Genomic DNA, 7,049 nt, shown 5'->3' on the forward strand with positions numbered 1-7,049 from the left:
GAGAGAAACGAAAGTAAATGCGCAAATTTAAACTATCCTAAAACAAAAATTAGTCTTTAAAGCAAATCAGCTTAAGAAAAACTCAGGACTATAAAGAAGAATACTCAAACCGTAAGTCAACGATTGAATTTGCATCTAGAAGGTCAGAGAACAGCACGCGTAAACTCAGAACAGATCCGAAAATTCTTCAGGTCGTTAAGCACAAACCCCGTGAGTGATCACTTCTTTTCTTCCTTTCCCGCAGAGGACGCATTCTCCCAAACAAAGGTCTGAATGTTGTACAGTTGAGAGATGCCTCCATAGCTGCTCCAGCACAGAGCAGGATCAGTTAGTCTTTGGAACCCAGTCCATTTTGAAACTGGTTCGTCCTTTGTCATCCTTGCACAATACTCTCTCCCATGACATATCCTGTTTATCACAAACAAAAGATATAGAAATATTAGAATCGTTAGAAGATTTGGGAGATTGAACCTTCGGAACCCATTTGTAGATGGGTTTAACCCATTTCTTATTCGATCTGATGGGTGGCTCAGTACTTGCTTTAGATTTTGATGTGAGCCATTGAGATGACTTTGACCTAACTGGTCTTTGTTTCAGTGGAGCATCTCTTGGATTGGGCTTCTTGGCCGACATTCCCTTCTTGGCTTTGGGATTTTGATTCTTGTCCTTTGGAGTTTGATTCTTGGCCTTGGGAGTTGAATTCTTGGCCTTCTTGGCATTCCAGTCGTCAATGTATGATCGTGATCTCGAGGGGTTTCTTTCGAAGTATCTCCCACTTGGCGCGTTCTTCCAGCCTTGTGCATAGTAAGGAACGTATGCGCGATTTGGACAATTTTTGGCAATGTGTCTAGGTGTTCCATAGTGAAAACATGTCTTTTTCTTCACTGTGAAGTTGTTTCTTTCTGCCCCTGGTGGCGTATCTTTTCCTTGTCTCTTGTTGTTCCCACATGCACACTTGCAACAACAACTCTGTTGCGTTTGAATTGGTGGCCTGTATTTCTCAATGGCAGGTTGATTAGAAGCAGTTGAGTTCGAAGCAACAGATTCAGAGTTCAAGGAGATGTTGGTTTGTTCAATGGTGTTCTCCTTGTTCTCATCCTCTGCAACTTTACCTGTAGATAAAGTAGAAGCACTAGTATTTTCAACTTGAATGACTCCTGACATAATCTAGCTGGTTTGCCATATCGAAGATGTCCCTGCCTGTCAATTTCTTCCTGTGTCATAGGGATGTATATGTAGTTATGATTGAAAGGTGGATGAACACTATCATACCCTAGACCCTTGTTTTGATTATCTTTGAATTTTAATTGGGTTTCAAATAAGGACTCGACTGTTTGACTTGACGTAGTATAATTTTTGAAACTAACATCTGCTTTTCCACACTCAATTTTCAAGGCGTCAAGTTCTTCAGTTATAGCAGCAAGTTGTCTCTTAATATAGTTATAATTTTCACACTTGTTGCTATACTCTTCGTGAAGTTTCCTAAAGTCTTTGGTTTTTGCTTCTAATTCAGCCTTCAGGGGTTTCTGTCCTTTCCTGAGTTGATATCCTTCATATCTTAGGTCCTCAACTTCCCTTTTTAATAAATCAATTTGTTCCCGAAGAAATTTAATCGTATCTTCACATTATTGAGAACATGAAACTTCACATGAATGAGAACATGACACTTCATTGACCGGAAGGTTTGCGGAACTCATTGTTTTTCGACAATTCAAAGCGACAAGTTCTTCAATTATATCAACCAGACTAAGACGATTGAGATCTTTTGTCTTCTTGATATCAGCCACGTCAATATCCCACAATTTCGGAAGTGCATTCAGCAGCTTTTTGTTTATCTCAAATTTGGTCAAGAAGATCCCAGCTATATTCATCTCAGTAGTGAGTGTGGAAAATCGCTGCAACTGAGCTTCCAGGGTTTCTCTAGGGATATAATCGAACATGTTGAAATTTTGTCTTAACATCTCCTGACGAGTCTCTTTCATGTTTTCAATTCCCTCGTAAACTTAAAAAACTATTAAAAACACAACTAGAAGTCAAACTTAAATTTAAAAATGCCTTTTGACTATAAACCTCAAAAGTCAACCTTAAAAGTCAAATTTAAAAAGTCAAATTCAAAAGTCAAACTTGAAAAGTCAAACTTAAAAGTCAAACCGAAAAGCTAAATTTGAAAATTTAAAAGTCAAACGAGAAAGTCAAAGCTTAAAGTCAAAGGTCAAATTTTAAAAGTCAAAAATTTAAGTAAAAAGTCAAAAATAAAAATAAAAATTTAAAAACTATAATTTTTGGTTGAAAATGGAGCTTAAAAATAAAAGAAATTGATTTTTGGGCAAAAAGTGTCAAATTTGCGAAACTAGGAAGCGATAAGGAGTGGTTAAGTTTAAAATTTGGGAGGGAAGGAACAAAGTCGTTGCTCGTGGAGTTGGCAAAGCGTCGGGTTGATGAATCAAAGGTTGTGGGTTCGATTCTCGGCTCCTCTAAAGCCTGTCTGATTTTTTTAATGGGCGCAGACGAAGACTGCAGCTCCTTTGCGAGGATGAAGCGAGGTCGAGGATCCGAGGCGCAAGCCGATGCGAGATGCTAGTCCAAAGTCCGAAGGTGAGGACCTGGTGCGAGGATGTTGAACAAGGCGATGTGTTGATGCGAAGCTTGGCTTGCTGCTGCTGAGAAGAGTATAAAGTTTAAACAATCAAACTGTTTAACAAGTTCCCTTGTAGCTCAACTGGTTAAGGTGCGTGGTTTGAATTGTTGGAGGTCCCGAGTTCGAACATGTTTATGGCCGTAAAATCTGGACCGTGAACACGTTTACGGCTGTAAACTCCGGACCGTAAACTCTCCCTTTTTGCTCCAAAACTCGATCAAAAACTCATTTTTAGGAAAAACGCGAAGAACGAACCCCCTTTGTTTTTGCGAGATCTATCCAAAAATGCAAAAATCTTTCCAAAATAAGATCAAATCGGCTCCAGATCTGACAAATATGAGTGATACAAACCAGGCTCTGATACCAATTGTAAGTCCTTAATCTGCCTGTGTATCAATCAAATCCGTTTGATGGTGCGGAATCCCAATCAAACGGATGATGTCAAATCAAATAGAAGAGAAGGAGAAGAAGAAGAAGATGATGATAATCTATGTATGATATGATTAGAATGAAGATCCGGATACAAAGATTCACACACACAAACACACACTCTCTTTTCTCTCTCTCTAGAACACCTTCAAATGCACACACTTAAGCTCCTCTAGTGTTCATCATCCTTTTTCCTCACACCCCTCACCCCTATATATATACACACGGGAAACATGGGCCGTAAACAGGGTTTACGGCCGTAAACCTGTTTACGACCGTAAACACCCACCGACCATAAACAGCTAAACAATTCATAAAAATACAATTTCTCAGAAAAGAAAAGTATAAACCATATTTTTGACCCAACACACGATCTCTAGGTTGTAGGTTCTTGTTAGTTTCTCCATCTTATTGGTCTCCTTGATAGGCAAGAAGTAGGCAGATTTGGTTAACCTGTCGACGATCACCCAAATGGTATCGTGAGCACCCTACGTCTTGGGTAGTTTGGTTATGAAGTCCATGGAAATCTACTCCCACTTCCACTTAGGTATTTCGGGCTGATGGAGTAGACCTGCGTCTTGGGTAGTTTGGCGCAAGTCAAGCACTTGCCCACACCGGTAGCAATTTCTGCTTTCATGTTTGGCCACCAGTAGAGTTGCTTGAGATCCATGTACATCTTATCTTAACGTGGGTGCACGGAGTATGGGGTCTTGTGTGCTTCGTCCATAACCATTTCTTTGAATCCACCAAACTTCGGTGTCCAGATTCGGTTCATGAGACAACAAACTCCGCCACTCTTGGTCTCAAAATTATTGTCCATTCCTCTAAGTGCTTCACCTGCCACGTTTTCGGGTTTCAAGGCTTCCAGTTAAGCTCCCTTGATTTGTGTCGACAGGTGTGAATGGATTGTCATGGTTAATGACTTCACTCTTCGACCAGAGTACTCCTTACGACTAAGGGCATCTGCCACCACATTGGCTTTGCCCAGATGATAACGAATCTCTCATTCGTAGTCGTTGAGTAGCTCAACCCAACGTCTTTGCGTCATGTTGATCTCTTTCTGATCAAATATGTGATGGAGGCTCTTGTGGTCTGTGAAGATAGTACACTTCGTACCGTATAGGTAGTGCCTCCAGATATTCAAGCGAACACCACTACTCCAAGTTCTAAGTCGTGAGTGGTGTAGTTGACCTCATGTATTTTCAGTTTTTGTGAGGCGTAGGCAATAGCCTTTCCTCGTTGCATTAACACACAACCCAACGCTTGATTGGAAGCATCGCAATATACTACGAATTCTTTTGTCCCCCCTGGAAGGGACAAGATGGGTGCACTGCACAGGGCATGCTTCAAGGTCTGAAATGTGGTATCTTGTTTTTATCTCCATTTGTAGGCTACACCGTTCTGAGTCAGGGAGGTAAGAGGTTTCGCAATGCTGGAGAAGTTTTGTATGAAACTACGGTAATAGCCAGCGAGACCTAGGAATTGGCGAATCTCGGTTGGCATTGTGGGCGCAACCCAATTCTTGGTAGCCTTGATCTTAGAAGGGTCCACGTGGATTCCCTCTTCGCTGACCACGTACCCTAGGAAGTCCACATTCCTAATCCAGAATTCGCATTTTCAGAACTTTGCATAAAGTTTCTCAGCTCGCAATGTCTCTAAGACTAGTCTCAAGTGCTGCCCATGTTCTTTTTTACTCTTTGAGTAGATGAGTATGTCATCGATAAACACAATCACAAATTTGTCCAGGAAGGAACGACATACTCGATTCATTAAGTCCATGAACACGGCAGGGGCCTTGGTTAGTCCGAACGACATCACTACAAATTCATAGTGACCGTATCTTGTTTGAAAAGACGTATTGGGAATATCACCTTCTAGGACTCATAGCTAGTGATATCCCGATCTCAAATCGATCTTGGAAAAATAGTTTGCTCCTTGGAGTTGGTCAAACATATCGTTTGTTCGTGGTAGGGGATATCGGTTCTTGATGGTAAGTTTGTTGAGTTCCCGGTAGTCGATGCACATTCTAAATGATCCGTCTTTCTTTTTCACGAACTGCACTAGTGCTCCCCAAGGTAAGAAGCTTGGACGGATGAATCCTTTGCTGAGAAGTTCGTTCAGTCGACTGGATAGTTCTTGCATCTCTGCTGGGGCTAAGCGATACGACGCTTTGGCCACAGGGGTGGCGCCAGGAATTAAGTCGGTTCTGAATTCGACTTGCCTTGCAGGAGGTATTCCCGGAAGATCCTCAGGAAAGATGTTGGGAAAGTCACAAACATCAGGCACGCTCTTGATGTCTTCTACTCCTCGTTTCACATCCACCATATGTACCAAGAACGCGTGACATTTCTTGCTTGGATATTTGTGAGCCTTGATGCAAGAGACGATACGAAGAGGGGTGCTAGGTTTGTCACCATGAATAACGACGGCTTCGCCATTCGGCAAATTAAGGAGAACGGCCTTATCGTAACTTAGCCAATCCATGCCTACGATGACTTCGAAACTTTTTATTGAGACTGGCATGAGCTTGATTGGAAAGGATTTATTGTTTGATGTGAGGGTGCAGTTTAAGTATATTTTCTTAGCGCTTTCTGTTTTCCCTTTAGCCATTTCTACTAAAAACATTTCACTTAATGATTGAGGGATTTGTTTGAGTAGGTTTTTAAAACTATGACTCACAAAACTCCTCTCCGCTCCACTATCGAATAACATATATGCATATAAGTTATTGAGGAGAAACGTACCCGTAACAATAGTGGGGTCCGCAACGGCTTCCTCCTGGCCTATTGCGAATACTCGGCCACTTCCGCCAGTATTCCCATTGTTCGCTTTCGGGCAGTCCCTTCGGAGGTGTCCCGTTGCTCCACACTCGTAACAAGTACGACCTACTCCCATAATTGCGGTTGGCGCTGCTGGTTGGGTTGGTTCCTTGTAGAAGTAGACAGTGTGTCCCTTCCGATTGCACTTGATGCAATGCATCTCACGGCAGGGTCCGTGGTGATGGAAGTTACACCTATTGCACTTCGGCATATTGCTGACGTACGACTTTGTTGGTGCGGGGGTGGTAGGGACAGTAACAGCTTGACCTGTCACTAACTATTCCCTCTTAGGGTTCTCTTGAGGGCTTTTCCCCCTTTCTCTTGTTCCAGGGTTTCCTTCGGTCCTCTACCTCCTTCGGTGGGTCAGCAGTAACTGCGATAGTACCCTGTTTAACCCCGTGATCGATTAGTCGTTGAGCCAGGTGCTTCGCATTGTTGAATGTAACTGGGTTGGAAGCCAAAACATACCCTTGAATATGGGGTGAGAACCCCCAGATGTATCTTTCCACTTTCTTCGGCTCCAGGTTGACCATTCCCAGGCATAGGGCTGACAAATCACTAAACTTGGCCGTATAGTCGGCTAGGTCAGAACCAACCATTTTCAAGTTCCATAGTTCCTGCTCCAGTTTCTGAATTTCGCCCCTCGGGCAATATTCTTCTAACAGTAGGACCTTCAAGTCCTCCCAGCTCATGGCGTTGGCGACTGGAAGGGATACAGATTTCACATGTCCCTTTCACCAAGTGAGGGCTCGGTCTGTGAAGGTACAAGCAGCAAACTTGACCTTGCTTATTTCTTGGCATGAACAAATTTCAAAGACCGTCTCGGTCTTTTCAAACCATTACATAAGTCCAATGACTCCCCCAGTGCCGTTGAACATTTTCGGCTTTGCATTCGAGAATTCTTTGTAGGTGCATTCCCTAATATGACCATGAACAGTGCCATGGTTCTGATGATTAGTACTACTCCCGCTCCCCCCAAGCTCCATTAATGTTTATTTGGGTTAGCGTAGCAGCTACTGATGCGGTGATGGCAGCCTGTACCATAGCGGGATCGTAAGTTGGAGGTGGTGGTGGCAGAGTTGGTGTCGTGTTTCGGCGTGCTGACCTACAAGGAGGCATCGTGCTGTCAAAGAAATAATGAAAGAAAATAAGTCTCAAATGTT

This window comes from Lactuca serriola, chromosome 2, assembly GCF_051521515.1.
Source record: "Lactuca serriola cultivar US96UC23 chromosome 2, Lser_US96UC23_V15, whole genome shotgun sequence".
Taxonomy (NCBI): domain Eukaryota; kingdom Viridiplantae; phylum Streptophyta; class Magnoliopsida; order Asterales; family Asteraceae; genus Lactuca; species Lactuca serriola.